The 17,260-nt window shown below is 44.2% G+C and overlaps 1 protein-coding gene across 5 annotated transcripts in view; it reads left to right on the top strand.

The window, feature by feature from the left end:
- Positions 1-17,260, top strand: part of JCAD (junctional cadherin 5 associated) — a 103,787-nt gene that overhangs the window by 47,116 nt on the left and 39,411 nt on the right. For 2 of the 5 annotated variants that reach the window (XM_025397191.1, XM_025397189.1), the window contains exon 1: positions 9,896-9,997. The exons of 2 other annotated variants lie outside the window; for them this stretch is intronic. The gene's annotated coding sequence lies outside the window, so the exon portion shown is untranslated. Of the gene's footprint in view, positions 1-9,895; positions 9,998-17,260 lie in introns of those variants that run through there. One more of the 5 variants, XM_025397187.1, reaches the window with a different exon arrangement.

The following is a 17,260-nucleotide window of genomic DNA, read 5'->3' on the forward strand; positions in this document are numbered from 1 at the left end:
GGCAAGGAGAGACAAGGGAAAGAGCCTAGAAATGGCCGGTTGGAATAATTCCAGTGGCTTTGGGACACTGTTATCCCTAGTTGTCCGGGACCTGGCCCTGGGTTGATTCAGGGCTGGGAAAATATTGGCTTGCGTGAAAGAGTCAGATAAGGAGGTGGTTGAGAGAGCAGGCTCTGGATCACAGGGGAGGTGTGAGTAACCTTGGCTGTTAGTTTGGTCCTGTGATTAATGAAGGCCAAATAAACAAACTAAGTCTAAACTAAGAAAACACAGTTAGGGCAGGGATGAACAGTGTCTTCCAACAGGTATTTGGAATCCAGTAGCTGAATCAAGAATCATGTAAGCAAATCCAAGATATACCCTGATAAATGCAGTACTGCACCAGCAGCTTCAATGTGTAATGGGAGTTTGAGGGAGGCAGGTGACTAATGAAATGGAAAGTTTTATTTCATGGGAGATTTACATCCTTTTTTTTTTTGAGACAGAGTTTTGCTCTTTCACCCAGGCTGGAGTGAAGTGGCACAGTGTTGGCTCACTGCAACCTCCGCTTCCTGGTTTCAAGAGATTCTCCTGCCTCAGTCTCCCAAGTAGCTGGGATTATAGACACCCGCCACCATGCCCGGCTAATGTTTTGTATTTTTAGTAGAGATGGGGTTTTGCCATGTTGGCCAGGCTGGTCTCGAACTCCTGACCTCAAGTGATCCACCTGCCTCGGCCTCCCAAAGTGCTAGGATTACAGGCCTGAGCCATCGTGCCCAGCCATACATCCTCTTTTACACTTAACTAGAAGAACCACCATCATGCACTGCATAATACTTCAGCCAACCATGGACCACACCTACGGTGGTGGTCTCATAAGATTATAATATTGTATTTTTACTGTACCTTTTCTGTGTTTAGGTACACAAATAACACTGTGTTACAATTGCCTGCAGTATTGAGTAGAGTCACTTGCTGCATGGTTTGCAGCCTAGGAGCAATAGGCTATAGCATGTAGCCTAGGTATGTAGTAGGCTACACCACCTAGGTTTGTGTAAGTGTACTCTAGGATGTTTGCACAACAATAAAATCACCTACCACCACAATTCTCAGAATGTATTCTCATCATTAAGTGTGCATGACTGTACTTCAAAACCATACAACCCTGCTAATAAGTGCTACCCTTTTGTACATGGAAGGACGTAAGTCAAGGCCTAGTCTAGTGCCTGGTACATAAGAAACATTAAAACAAAGGTAGTTCTCAGCCAGTTGCGGTGGCTCAGGTCTGTAATCCCAGCACTTTGGGAGGCCAAATTGGGAGGATCACCTGAGGTCAGGAGTTTGAGACCAGCCTGGCCAATATGGTGAAGCCCTGTCTCTACTGAAAATACAAAAAATTAGCTGGGTGTGGTGGCACACGCCTGTAAACCCAGCTACTAGGGAGGCTGAGGCAGGAGGATTGTGTGATCCTGGGAGGTGGAGGTTGTAGTGAGCCAAGATTGTGCCCCTGCACTCCAGCCTGGGCAACAGAGCAAGACCTTGTCTCAAAAAAAAAAAAAAAGTAGTTCTCATCTCTCCCTCCCACCTTGATGTCATTTTTGTATTGCTAGACATCACTGACTTAATAAAAGCCTGATACACCATTCTCTCCCCAAATGGAAGCATTCTTTTCACAATTAATGTAGTTCATAGTTATTTGCATAGTTCTTTTTTTTTTTTTTTTTTTTTTGAGACAGAGTCTTGCTGTTTTGCCCAGGTTGGAGTACAGTGGCATGATCATGGCTCACTGCAGCCTTGAACTCTTAGGCCTAAGCAATCCTCCCACCTCAGCCTCCTGAGTAACCGGAACTATAGGCATGTACCACTATACCTGGCTATTAATTTTTATTTTTTAGTGTTTTAGAAACAGGGTCTCACTCCGTTGCCCAGGCTGGAGTGCAGTGATGCCATCTTGGCTCACTGCAACCTCTGCCCCCTGGGTTCAAGTAATTCTTGTGCCTCAACCTCCCGAGTAGCTGGGACTACAAGCATATATTTTTTAGTAGAGAAGGGATTTCACCATGTTGGCCAGGCTGGTCTCGGACTCCTGACCACAAGTGATCTGCCTGCCTCGGTCTCTCAAAGTGCTGCAATTACAGGTGTGAGCCACGGAGCCCGGCCTATTTCCCATTTTAAAAACAAAAAGTCATATGGGGTTAAAAAATGCTTGGGTTAATTTTGATTCATTCTTGATTAGCAGGTATGGAATGGTGGGAGAGGCAGCCCAGGGAGTGCCCACGTCTGGACCACTCCGGTGCTGGCCACACCCCTGTCTACTTGAAGTCACATTGGCATCCCCCCGGTACCAGCGGGATCCCTGACAGCCACTGCCATTCCTTGGAGGGCACAATGAAATCACCTAACAACACAGTTCTCAGAACGTATTCTCATCATTAAGTGATGCATGACTGTGCTTCAAAACCATAAAACCCTGCTAATAAGTGCTACCCTTTTGTACATGGACGGACATAAATCAAGGCCCACTTGAGGGGTTTCCTTATGAATTTGACAAAAAATTTTATAAACTGCAGGCAGGGGGAAGGTTGGAATGTCTGTCTACCACTAGTAAATAGCAGCTCTTTGCTACGGTGAGCATGACAGAGAAGTTGTTTTCCATTAATATGTGGCTTTATGTGAGAACAAGCTGACATGAGGAGAGCAATCAATTAGAAATGATTTTTCTCATGCAGTAACTATGCAGATTCAATCTCCTCACAGTGGAGGTATAGGATTGAAAAACTGTCACTCTCTTCTTGGTCCCCAGCGTTGTAGGTTTTGTTTCAGTTAGTGTCAAATCTTCTAAGCCAACAGCAAACATCTAATGCACTTGATTCGTGAAGGACGTTGTTGGCCGGGCGCGGTGGCTCAAGCCTGTGATCCCAGCACTTTGGGAGGCCGAGACGGGCGAATCACGAGGTCAGGAGATCGAGACCATCCTGGCTAACACAGTGAAACCCCGTCTCTACTAAAAAATACAAAAAAACTAGCCGGGCGATGTGGTGGGCGCCTGTAGTCCCAGCTACTCGGGAGGCTGAGGCAGGAGAATGGCGTAAACCCGGGAGGCAGAGCTTGCAGTGAGCTGAGATCCGGCCACTGCACTCCAGCCTGGGCGACAGAGCGAGACTCCGTCTCAAAAAAAAAAAAAAAAAAAAAAAAAGGACGTTGTTATGTGACTCCCCATCATCATACAATGATGTCGACGGCTACTGTCTTTGCACTGTATACTATGTGTCAACCAATCCATTCCTCTCTTGACACACATCATTTCTATTTATTGTGCTCCATCCCTGCTTCGCACACTGTACTGTATGTGAGAATCACCTGGGCATTTCCTTAAAGTACACATTCCAGGATCTCAATGGTAGAACTTAGAAATTCTGATTGCATTGGTTTGATGAGGTCCAGGAATTTGGCCTTTAGTCAACTCTCCCTCCCCCAGTTGGTCCTGGTGTAGGTGGTCCATGGAGCAGACTTTGAGAAACAGATTTCTAGTTCTTGGTTACAAATAATTATGCAGGGCTGGGCATGGTAGCTCATGCCTCTAATCCCACTACTTCGGGAGGCCAAGGTGGTAACTTTGCTTGAGCCCAGGAGTTCAAGACCAGACTGGGCAACACAGGCAGAGCCCGTCTCTACAGAAGATACAAAAATTAGCTGGGCATGGTGGTGTGTGTCTATAGTCCCAGTTACTTAGGAGGCTGAGGGAGGAAGATGGCTTGAGCCCAGGAGGTCAAGGCTGCAGTGAGCTGTGATTATACCACTGCCCTCCAGCCTCAATGACAGAGTGAGAGCTCATGTCAAAAAAAAAAAAATATATATATATGCAGTATAGTCTGTGAATTAATATAAAGCATAGCAATAACTACAAACAAGTTTTATTAGCATTTGTTGACATAAAATCCTTTCTAGATTTTTTTCAATGTGACATCTTTTTATTTATTTATTTAATACATATTAGATGTAGATATTTTCAGGATCCATGTAATAATCTGATAAATTCATATAATCAAATCAGGGTAATAGGAACATCCATCACTTTAAATATTTATCTTTTCTTTAAGCTAAGGACATTCAAAGTATTCTCTTCCAGCTATTTTGAAATGAACAATTGGTTAATGTTAACATAGATACCTACTGATGTATCAAATGCCAGGTCTTAATTCTTCTAAGTGTGTATTTGTACCCATTAATCAGTTTCTCTTTATCCAAATCCTTCTCGGCCTCTGGTACCCATCAATCTACTCTCTATCCTCACGAGATCCTTGACAGTTTCCATGTAACCACCATTGCCCGACTTTCTAAAACAAGCCAACAAAAGAGACCTCAAGGTTTTATTGAGAATGTGGGGCTTTGGCTGGGCACGGTGGCTCACGCCTGTGATCCCAGCACCTTGGGAGGATGAGGTGGGTGGATCACGAGGTCAGGAGTTCGAGACCAGCCTGACCAATATGGTGAAACCCCGTCTCTACTAAAAATACAAAAATTATCCAGGCGCGGTGGTGCGTGCCTATAATTCCAGCTATTCAGGAGGTCGAGGCAGGAGAACTGCTTGAACCCGGGAGGTGGAGGTTGCAGTGAGCCGAAATTGTGCCACTGCACTCCAGAAGAGAATGTGGGGTTTTTTTGGTCAATGGGTACAAAGTTTCATTTAGGAGGAATAAGTTCTGGTGTTCTATCACACAGAAGGGTAACTGCAGCTAAGAAGTGTATTGTATATTTCAAAATTGCTAGAAGAGAGGATTTTGAATGTTCTCAACACAAAGAGATGGTAAATGTATAAGGTGATGGTGTATTAGTCCTTCCATTGCTTATAACAGAATACCTGCAGGTGGGTCATTTATAGAGAAAAGAAATTTCTTGCAGTTACAGAAATTTATTTCTTACAGCTGAGAAGTCCAAGGTCAAGGGGTTGCCTCAGGTAAGATCTTTCTTGCAGGTGGGGGCTCTGCAGAGTCAACCTAACCTATAGGGCATCACATGGTGAGGGGCTGAGCGTGCTCACGTGCTAGCTCATGTCTCTCTTCTTCTTCTTATAAAGCCACCAGTTCCCCGCCATGATAACCCATTACTTCATTAACCCATTAATCTATTAATCCATGAATAGATTAATTAATCTATGAATAGATGAATAGATTAATCCAAGGCAGAACCTTCATGATCCAATGATCTCTTAAAGATCCCATTTCTTGGGCCAGGTGCAGTGGCTCATGCCTGTAATCCCAGCACTTCAGGGAGGCTGAGGCAGGCAGATCACGAGGTCAGGAGTTCGAGACCAGCCTGGCCAACATGGTGAAAACCCATCTCTACTAAAAATGCAAAACATCTCTGGGCACGATGGTGCTTGTCTGTAATCCCAGCTGTTCAGGAGGCTGAGGCAGGAGAATTGCTTGAACCCTGGGCAAAGAGGTTGCAGTGAGCCGAGATGGCGACACTGCACTCCAGGCTGGGCGACAGAGCAAGACTCTGTCTTGAAAAAAAAAAAAAGATCCCATCTCTCGACACTGCCACATTGGGGATTAAGTTTCAACATGAGTTTTGGAGGAAACAAATATTCAAACTATAGCAGATGGATATGCTAAACACCCTGATTTAACTATTACACAATGTATACAAGTATCAAAACATCACAGTGTACCCCATAAATAGGTACAATTATTATATGTCAATGAAGACAACAAATTAATTTGTTTTTAAAAAAGAGCATTAATCTTTTTAAAAATGAGAACTAGTAGTGTCTTTACAGACTAAGAAAAACAAAATCAGTATCTAAATCAGTTAAAGGAAACCTTATAGTCTACAGAGAAGGGCCCTAAAGCAGGGAGGGAGGAGGGTTACTCTAGGTCCTTGAACAGGCAGTAAGTTAGAGAAACAAGATCTTGGCTTTTATTTTTTTTCTTTCTTTAAGCAGGCTGTTAAGCATTATTTCTCTGGTTACTGCACATCTGCCCAATGACTCAATAATCCAAGTTCCTTCCTGAGTCTGTGAAATCCCTTCTCCAGGACTCAAGAAAGGCGGGGACATTGGGCATCCGGGGCTGGCTCTTGGCACATTCTCCCAGGACTATGCCAGACTTCTAACAGTTTCATGTTAAATGCTGTTTTCAATCATAGTTTATATTTTACATCACATAAGCGATAGGTATTTTTTTTCCTGTGTTTATATCTCCCAAGATCAAGTAGGCGGAAGCAAGAGACCCAAATTGCAGGAAAGTGGGAGTGGGTAGGGATAACGGGCAGGAGGTTACACTGGTTTCTTTCACGTCTTGCCCACCATCCCTTGTCCATGTACTGGCGAATGGTGTGGAAACTGGTCCAGTGGATTTTCTTCACTACCTTTTATCTTTATTATCTTCCTACATTTATAATTAATCACCTGTTCATACTTATGCATCTTTTCAACCTTACTCTCTGATATGGTTTGGCTCTGTGTCCCCACCCAAATCTCACCTTGGGTTGTAATAGTCCTTATGTGTTGTGGGAACGACCCAGTGGGAGGTAATTGAATCATGGGGGCAGGTTTTTCCCATGCTGTTCTCGTGATAGTGAATAAGTCTCATGAGATCTGATGGTTTTATAAAGGGGAGTTCTCCTGCACATGCCCTCTTGCCTGCTGCCATGTAAGACGTGTGTTTGCTTCTCCTTTGCCTTCCACCATGACTGTGATGCTTCCACCATGATTGTGATGCCTCCCAAGCCATGTGAAACTGAGAGTCCATTAAACCTCTTTCCTTAATAAATTACCCAGTCTTGGGTATGTATTTATTAGCAGCATGGGAACAGACGAATACACCCTCTTTCCTGTTTGTTAATTCCATTCCCAGATCTTTAGAAAAACTTTCCACCTTTCTGCTTGCCCCTCTCCCCACATCCCCAGCCTCACCACCATTTTCTCTTCCCATCTTTTCATTCTACTTCTTCATTTGAAATGGTTTTAGTCATGCCAGGAAAACATTAGAGCAGGGCTAGGGATACATCAGTACTGAGGAAAGACGGAAGCCAAACATTTTGAAATGAGGATGTTAGGATAAAGAGCAGGGTCAAGAAACCACAAGCATCTTGAAATTGTGAAGTCATCTTCTCTAGAATCTCCAGTATTTCAATCCCATTACATTCCCCTAATCGAATCTGCCTTTGCCAGCCTTTCTGCTAAAATACAATTTCTTATTAAACTTGATTTGGTTTGGTTTAGCTTAGCTCCTAGCATTGAATCAGCGTTGTTTTCTGATTTACTGCAACTCTTCTCTGTTTTTTTTGCAACTCTGCAGCACTTAGGTACATTATAAAACTTCCATGGGGTTGACCCAGAAACCCAACAATATGACATTGTTCTATGGGAAAACACATCCTAATATCAATTCACTGGCTGATAAATGTTCTAGCAGGAATACTTGGCTCCCTAGGTGTCTGCACCATGCTGGGCACATAGAGGTGCTCCACCCCAGCACAAAGTTATTTCATTGAGTTGGCAAATTGAAGAGAAACAGGAATTCTATAAGTCACAGAAGCAATCCATCATTGAATGATGCTTTTTTGACAAGAATATCACTGCTGTTAATAACTGTGACTCCCCAGAAAAAAAAAAGAAAAAAAAAACTTCTGCATTTCCTTTTTTATCTTTTAAATTTTGTTGAATCCTATTTCCCCAGCCTTTGTGTCTCCCCCTAGCCACAGCCCACTTGTCCTTCAAAGTCTTCCCTGGTGGCTCCAACCCAAATAGCAATAGCAGTGCAAGTGCTAATGGTAGTAGCTACCATTTTCTCTTTCTTTCTTTCTTTTTCTTTCTTTCTCTTTCTTTCTCTTTCTTTTTCTTTCTTTCTTTCTTTTTCTTTCTTTCTTTCTCTTTCTTTCTTTCTCTCTCTCTCTCTCTCTTTCTTTCTTTCCTTTTTTTTTTTCTTGAGACAATCTCACTCTATTGCCCAGGCTGGAGTGCAGTGGCACAATCCTGGCTCACTGAAACCTCCACCTCCCGGGTTCATGTGATTCTCCTGCCTCAGCATCCCTAGTAGCTGGGATTACAGGCACCTGCCACCACTCCCGACTAATTCTGTATTTTTGGTAGAGATGGGGTTTCACCATCTTACCCAGGCTGGTCTCGAACTCCTGAGCTCAGGTGATCTGCCTGCCTTGGCCTCCCAAAGTGCTGGGATTACAGGCGTGAGCCACCATGCCTGGCCACCATTTTCTTCACTGTTATATGTACCTGAACTAAGTGATAAGAAGGCATCATCTCATTGAATTATCATGACTCTCCTATGAGATGCAAACCATCATTACCCCACTTTGTTAGAGAGGAAAGTGAGGCTAACAGAAGTAAAGTATCACATCTAGAAAGTAGCAGAGAAGCCAAGCCCAGGACCCGAGCTACGTGGCTATAGAGTCCCTGATCACGCTGCCTGCTCCCATCACCGCCATCTGGTTTCCTCCCATGCACTCCTGATAATGCACAATACAACACTCAATTACATTGTTCGTTATTTTCCAGCAATAGTGTGTTTAGCTTTTATGCTCTGTTAGATTATATGTTGCTACTAACCATGAGGAACATACAATTCAAGAGAACAAAGAAACGACCTTGCTCTGGTGGTTCAGAGCAAGGGTCTTGGGCTAGATTCTGCAGCTTGCCATCTGTGCCCTTCCCTGAGCCTGTTCCTCATCTGTAAAGTGATGCCCATATCATCAAACTGTGATGAGGATTAAAAGAAATAATGCATAGGAAGGGCTGAGACATGGTGATAGAGCAAAAAACGTTAGTTATTGGTGTTTTGACAGCAAATACGGTCCTAAAATCATGATGTGGCTAAGTAGTTTTCTGAAAACTCATTTGGCAAGGTCACCAGTCCGCTGTGCCATCCATGTTTTGTCTAGGTGGACTTAACTAATATTCCCTGTCTCTCCCCAATGCATCAGCAATATTTCACATTTTTTGTCTTCTGTCTGCCTTCCAAAATTATGAAAACGTTTGCCCTGAGCACACCCAGGCAGCAGTCTAATCTTTCTGCCCCTTCCCGCTGTAACAGAAACATGGAGTGGGTTTGGTGTCAGGAAACGTTCATTCTGGTCTGAACTCTCCCACTGCCCTCCTATCTCCCCTCCTACCCCTGCCCTGTAGGCAAATCCTACTCCTGGCATCGGTTTCCTCCTCTGCCACAGGAGAGGATGGGCCAGCTGATCTGAAGGTGGCTTCCAGCGCATTAGTTGACTTGAAGACTTTTTTTTTTTAAGAAGTATATCTCAAGCTGTTGTCACCATCACTGTTTCCTTCTCTTCATAATATCAATGTGTTATGTGGGTGCGTTTGTGTGTGTGTGTGTATAGCTGTACTGTGTTCCTGCGTATGTATGTATATGTGCCAGTGTGTTTGGCTGCATCTGTGTGTGACTGTGTATGGGTGTTTTTGTGTGCACCTGCGTCTGACTGTATATGAGTGTGTCTGTGTGCACTTGTCTGTGACTGTGTGTTTGTGTGCATCTATGTGTCCTGTATCTGTGTGTGTGCCTGTTTCCTGTGAGTGTGTTTGTGTGCATCTGTGTGTGGGTGTATATGAGTGTGTTTGCATACATCTTTGTGTGTTTGTGTGTAACTGTGAGTGTATATGAATATGTTTGCTTTGTGTGTATCTGTGAGAGTGTGTGTGTCTTTGGACATTTCCACAGGGTTGACGTGGCCCAAACCCAAGTGACAAGAAAAGAGGGAAGGGTGGTCAGCCTACTTGTGCCTTCCGCGGGACCCACGCGGGCAGACCCCTGAAAGCCTAGGAAGATCCTGGCCTGGATACCGCCCTCAGCGCAAAGGAGGCAGCCCCAGGCGGTGGGCGGGGCGGACCCGGACGGTGGGCGGGGCGGGCCCGGGCGGTGGGCGGGGCGGACGGCGGTGCTCCGGGCATGCTCGGCCTCGGCGGCTGCAGGCGGGGCGGGTCGCGCTGGTCCCCGGCCGGCCGGAGCGGCGGCGGCGGCGCGAGGCGACATGAGGGAGCCGCTCGGTAAGTCCCAGCGTCTAACCCTCCTGGCTCCCACCGTCCATTAGGGCCGCTCCCACGGCGCTTCGCTGGCCTCACCCACAGCCTCCCGCACTCCCCCCAACTTCTCAAGCTGGGACGTCGCTCCGGTCCCAGGCACCCCGGCGGTGGGGGGTGTCCGCACCCCCAGTCGCAGCCCCGCCTGGGCCCCCTGCACGGTGCCTGGCCCCGCAGCCTCGGGGTGGAGGGCGCCTGCCAGCCCGGGAGGGGTGTCCCCTCCCCTCAGGTGCCCTGCTCTGGGCGTGGGGGTCCCGGGGCGGGCACTGCGGGCCGCGGCTGGCGTTAGCACTCGCGTCGCCCCTCGGCGCGCGGAAGGCCTGGGGGGCCGGGGTCACTCACTTCCCTCTCGAAGTCGCCCTCCCCAGCCTGTGTCCAACCCCTCCCGCGCCCTCGCGCCCTCGCGCCCCGACCTCGCGGACCTCACCCCGGAGCTGACAGCCGCCGCGCTGGGTCCCCGAGGTCCCAGTTCCCACGCTGCCCGGGCAGTCTGGACTGCCCCGGACGGTGGGGGCTCCTGCGGCGGCCCCGCTCCCGCTCCTGCTCCCGCTCCGGTCTCTGCGCGGTCTGCGCTGGGGATTAGGGCGCTAATCGCGGCTGCCTCCCAGCGAGTGCGGCTCCGGGCTGCGCGTGGGGTGGGAGAAGGGCAGGAGCCCTGCCTAGGAGTGCTGTAAATCCCCTTAATCAGCTCCTTTATGGGATCTGGAGCCCGCCCACCCAGGGTCTCTGCGCTCAGATCTCCGTGGGCACCCTCTGCTTCCCCCATCTCCAGTCGGGGTCCGTTCACCCCCAAAACGCCAGGGTTTACCTCGATGCCCTGGCCACAGTGGGGCCCAGCACCAGCAGCTAAACGGGCCCCTCTCGCTTCCTATCAAGAAGCGGAGCGCCTGGGATTCTTCTGGGCGTTTGTAAAGAAGCTGTGATTTCACTACTGAAGAAAAAAATAAAAATGAGAACTTTAGGCCAGCACTACCTGGGCATGCCCTGGTATTTGGTCATCCACGCGCTTCAGGAGTGGAGGCCTTGGTGGAATTAGCTTGGGCACATCACCTCCCCACACCCACACCCACTCTACCACCCCCGCACCCACTCCACCCGCCTCACGTGTCCTCATTCCCTCCCCAAATCCAGTAGCTTGGTCTTAGTCTTGGGGAGAGGGGTGGGGCAGTGCAGACCACACAACTCCCAGGGTTTCCTGTCCTGACAGTTTAATGTGATGTTTCTCCCACAACTTGTTTTCCTTCTCCAACCTTTTGTCTTTTCAGATTTACAAGGAATAGACATCCCAGAGATTGAGGGCTAGGGTTGCAAAATACAGAGATCTGGGGGAAGGGGCCTGACGGGTAGGATTCAGGCAGCCAGAAATGCTCTGGCAAAAAAAGGCAGTCTGCATGGTGTAAACTGAGGGTCATGGGCTGTACAGGTAAAACTTTGGGAATGTCAGTTCATTTTAGAATTTTAAGACCACCCAGCAAAGCAAGAATGCATACAGGCTTTTTTGGAAATCATATGCAGATTCTATTTCATGGGACTTGTGTTGGTTTTCGTGTGAAATTGGGAGTTTGGTAAAGTCGTTTGGTTTTCCATAAGGTTCTGTGGATTGGGACTTAATTATTTACCTTGACATTAGGTGTCTGATTCTTAGTCACCAGCTTAACAAGCTTCCTAAAGTCTCTAAGTGTCACTCTGGGCATGTAGCATGTAGCAAACTGTTAGTCCGCCTGGAGTGGGCGAGCAAATATTTGTTGAACAGAGGCCTTTAATCTGCTGGGCCTTTCTCCTGTAAAACTTCACCCTTTGCTGCAGAGACTGGAAGGTCAGGCCCTTGGCAGGCCCAGGAGAATTAGGGGATTTGGGTGGGTGGAGAAAGCCTGTTTCAGGAAAAAAGAAGTTTGGCCTGAGTGTCCACATGCTCTGGACGACTTGACAAAGTCATCAGGGTTATCTAATAACTCATCTGAGTGGTCACAGATTCCAGAAGCCTGTGGTCTATTGTTCGGCAGCTATAAAATGTAACAGGGTTGGAGGTATACAAGGAAAATAAATAAGGACCAGTTTTTTCACTTAAAAAAAGTAAATATGAAAAGAGTCTTGTAGTCTAATTTTTAACATGCAATTTAAAAATAAATCCTAGAAATGTTATCAGTACAGAAAGCCCAGAAGTCTGTGGCTCCCCCAGGTTCTCACTGGCCATTTTGGGAGGACAGTAAACACCAGTCATCCTTAGGAGTCCGGAGTTTTTCTTTTAATGAGCTTGGCGAAACTCCATGCTAATTAATCTGGAGAGAGTTTAGAACACAGAGCGTTGGAGTGAAACAATTGTTCTATTGTGGTTTTTATTTTGATAAGCAAAGACTCTGTCTCTGAAGTCCTCTGGGCCTATGGCTGAACCCATTACTGCAGTTTACTTGAGTTTTTAACAGATGTTGTTTTTACCCCTTTGGATGAGAAGGGGTTATCTCTCTCATTAAAACCTTGCTCTTGTGCTTTGTTTCAAGGGCCTGCTGATTGAAGGAATGTTGAGGTCCACTGACTTACAAATGCCAGCAGGGAGGGGAGAGGTTGGGCTTTGATATATTCTTTAAACACTAAATGGTGTTTAGAAAAATACAGGAACCCCTCCCCCAGATACTAAAACCTCAATTATCTTGATTTGAATTGAAGGTGTCTTGTTAAAAATTTGGATTATCTAGAACTAAATATCTTTCCCAACAACTTTCTATACATACGCTTGGGAATAGCCTGGCTAAATAGCCTGGCAGATTTATTATCAGATCGTGAAGTATCCTTAGAGTTTTGTGCTTGTTGGTTATCTTTATAGTTGACCTGTAAAGCTTGTTTTTTCTGTATGTAAATGAAAGAATTTAGATACTGTCAGGAAGAAGCACCAAGATATATTCCAAAGAAGGAAAGGAAAAAAAAAAAAAAAAAAAAAAAAGCAAGCAACTTGTCTGTGTAGGAAGAATAGTTGGAGAAACAGAAACCAGATTGTTGCTACTGGTTATCTCTTGGCACAGTGGGATTACTAGGAACTTTTGCTTTTTACTTAAGCACTGAATTTTGCAGTGTTTACTTTTGAAATCACTTTACATGACTTTTGTACATAGAAAATAAATAAAAATGTAAAGATTATATGAAATAATTTAAGTCGAACATTTTGATAAAGACTTGGCTTTTTTTTTTAATTCTGAAGATATTTAAAAGCAAAACCAAAAGTAGGGTAAGTTTAATGGACTATTTAAGGTATCTTTACATGTGGAGCTTGACATCTATGATGATAAGGGAATAAAATTCTATCCTATGATAATGTTTTACAGCTATTTTTGCAAACAGCCAAAAATTCCAAAAGATTTAAAAATCTTATCCAGTTTGAGTCCTTTCTTAATGACTTCTAATCTTTCAGAAATATTCATGAGGTACTTAGGGTCTCATAAAAAATATTGCTAGCCAAAGCAATAATTGTGTGACACAGAATTTAGAGATGAAAGAGAAGACAGGAGAAAGAGTGTATGTGTGTAAGTGCATGTGTGTGTGTATTCACATTAGTTGTGGAAAGAAAAGAGGAGTCAGAAGAGATAATAGGAAAAAAATTCAGTGCATAATGTTGGGGACTTTTTTCTTTTTCTTTCTCTTTTTCTGAACAAATGCCTTAATACCAATCCACCCCAGCGAGATTAACGTTCTGAGATCCTTTTGATCTTAGACCCAAGTTTTCCAACTCATTTGTTTTTTTGTCACCTTAAAGAAAGCTAAGGTTGTCCTCCTAAAATGATTACTTCACAGATTAAATATGACTTTTTACATCTTGTGAGATTTTGACAACTTGAGTGCCTTGGCAGAGTTGGTCATCACACGTGTGGCATGGTAACAGCAGTCTGTGAGAACTTGGTGTCCCAGGACTTCAACTGGAACTGTTGCGTTATTTAATAATTAAGACTGGAAAGGGAAATAGCAATTCTATTGTTCATAGGAAAATACACAATTCTACCCTTAGGAAAAAATCTGTGGAAAGCATTAAAAACCTACGTGTCAGTTAGCAACATACTGCATTCTGGTTTGTTTTATGTCTTGGTGATTTACCTCTTGTTTAAAGAAAGTACTTTGTTATATATTAATCATAGCATTAGACCTAAATGTTGTCAGTTGAAAAGATATTTACACTGAACTGCCAACAATTTGAAGGACCAATTACATCTTAAGCATGGAATGTCAGTGAATACAACTGAAAAGTTTTAGGTCTTTTAGAGGAGTAACAATGTCTAATTAAGACCTTTTTACAATGCTGGTTGTAACTTAGATTTCTTCAGCAGCACATGTGATTTTGGCTCCCTGAAAACAGGTTAAGAGTCTCTCTGGCAGATAAGGCACATGTACCATATACTAGAGCCTTATGTAATTTACTATTCATTTATTCTTTTCTTTTCTTCAATGTTTCTTTTATTGTCATTGAGTCTTCCAATTACATAACATATTTTTAAAGATGCGTTTTCCTAATCTAACCTAAGCAGCATTTCATTTATGAAAGTGTTTTTCTGATGATGAAATAGTTATATATAACTTAATTAAGTTATGTAATATGTTGGTAATATATTAAGTTATGAATAATGATGATTGGTGATGAAACAATATTGTTATATTAACATTATATAATAATGTGTATATTATGTATGTTGTTATATATACTTAAGCTAATATTAAGTATATGAAGTTAATATTAAGTATAGTAAGTATATGAAATTGTCAATATTTGACTATTTTTGACATGCAAAATGACAGTTTCATATGATTGGACCTAATACATTTCATGACAGAATATCATAAGATTCAGTAAAGTATAAATCAAGAAATTTTTTAAAAACTCAGAGTCCAGCCGGGCGTGGTGGCTCACGCCTGTAATCCCAGCACTTTGGGAGGCCGAGGTGGGCAGGTCACGAGGTCAGGAGATTGAGACCATCCTGGCTAACACGGTAAAACCCTGTCTCTAATAAAAATACAAAAAAATTAGCTGGGCATGGTGGCGGGCGCCTGTAGTCTCAGCTACTGGGGAGGCTGAGGTAGGAGAATGGCATGAACCCAGGAGGTGGAGCTTGCAGTGAGCTGAGATCGCGTCACTGCACTCCAGCCTGGGCGACAAAGCAAGACTCCATCTCAAAACAAACAAACAAACAAACTAACTAACTCAGAGTCCAATACCTCTGCTGATATTTTGGTATGTTTCCTTTCAGTGTTTTTTCCCCTTTCAAGTACATATGTATATAAACAAATTTGGTATGACATTGAATATAGGGTTCTGTATCCTGTCTTTATTATTTAGTATGGTATCACGAGCATTTCCCTGTGCTGTTGTATACCTGAAAACATAATTTTATGCGTGTGTATACATATTATAGTCCACCATGTGGATGCACCAGAATTTTTTTTTTTTTTTTTTCCTGAGATGGAGTCTGATTGTCACCCAGGGTGAGGTGCAATGGCACGATCTCTGCTCACTGCAAGCTCCACCTCCCAAGTTCAAGCAATTCTCCCACCTCAGCCTCCCGAGTAGCTGGGACTACAGGCGCATGCCACCACACCTGACTAAGTTTTCTTGTCTTTTTAATAGAGACGGAGTTTAACTGCATTGACCAGGCTGGTCTCGAACTCCTGACCTTGGGTGATCTGCCCACCTCAGCCTCCCAAAGTGGTGGGATTACAAGTGTGAGCCACTGCACCTGGCCCAGAAGTTTTTTTTCTTTTCTTTTTTTTTTTCTTTTTTTAATAAATTAGACATTTAGTCTAATTTTGTTATTATAATTAAAACTTGGATAAACATCCTTATATAAAACTATGTGTATCTCTGATTATTTCATTGGGATGAATCCTAAGAAGTGAGATTATTTCATAGGGTTTCAGATGTTTAAAGATTTTGTTACATATTAATAATTTTTTTTCTTTTTTTTTTTTTTTTTTTTTAGAGAGTATCTGCTCTGTCACCCAGGCTGGAGTGTGGTGGCACAATCTCCGCTCACTGCAATTTCTGCCTCGGGTTCAAAGGATCCTGCCTCCTCAGCCTGCTAGGTACCTAGGACCACAGGTGAGCGCCACCATGCATGGCTAATTTTTTGTATTTTTAGTAGAGATGGGGTTTCACCATGTTGGCCAGGCTGGTCTTGAACTCCTGACCTCAAGTGATACGCCTGCCTGGGCCTCCCAAAGTGCTGGGATCAAAGGTGTGAGCCAGCAAACCTGGCTAATCACTTTTAAGAAGGGAAATACTCATTTTCATTTACATATAGCCTGCACCCCCCACCCCACCCCCATTTATACACACACAAACAGGAGAACCCTTGTAGCTCCTCATGCCCTTACCAACAACAAGCATTGCTTTTTAAAAGCTTTAATCTCATAAGTGAATAATGGCATTTTGGTTTAATTTGCATTTCTTTGATTACAGGTGAGGATGACCATGCTTTTCATCTTTTTAATAGTATGTTTGTCTCTCTTTTTAAAGTTAATTTTTAGTTTGTGTTCTAGGCCAATTTTAAAAAGGAAAAAAAGCTCTGGTTGATTTAATGAGTTCCTTAATGTTTTGTTTCCTTTCACTGTCTTGAGCGTTGTAACTGTAAATATGAGAATTAAAATGTTTATTTTTATAAATGGAAAGGGAGAAGATGGTACCTGTTAAATGGCATTCATTCGCCAGTCTCAACCTTTAGTGATGAGAGAATCCATAATTGAAATAATACCGTGTAGACCATAGCATTGCAAGGGAGGGTGCTGATGGGGTCTTATTTGTCTTTATATTCTTCAGCCCAGTGCCTGGCACTTGCAATGTAAAACAAGTGCCCTGATGAATTTACACTGGCGTAAGTGTGAAGCGCCTGCACTCTGGGATGGAGAATTGCTGGATGTTTCGCTTCTGGCCTGCCTACCCCAACCCACTCCTTTCCTCAGTGGGTGGCCATTTATCTCTGCTCTTTTGGGTGGCCTCTGCATAGGTGCTAATAAGGCCAAGGTCAGAGGTTCTGTCTTCAGATGACCTATTTAGCCCTGCCTGTGTCATGGCCACAAGCTGTACTCTTTTTTCCTGGGGCAGCTGACTTCGATGCCTGCTGCTCATCACAGGCGAGAATAGGCTAGAGAAAGGGGGCTGCTCCCTAGAGCTAGAAGGACTCTAAAGAACCTCTAGTTCAGCCTTCTCATTTTACTCTTTCAGGAGAAGACTGAGACCCAAAGGGTTCTCTCCTTTCC

Source organism: Theropithecus gelada, chromosome 9 (genome assembly GCF_003255815.1).
Source record: "Theropithecus gelada isolate Dixy chromosome 9, Tgel_1.0, whole genome shotgun sequence".
NCBI lineage: Eukaryota > Metazoa > Chordata > Mammalia > Primates > Cercopithecidae > Theropithecus > Theropithecus gelada.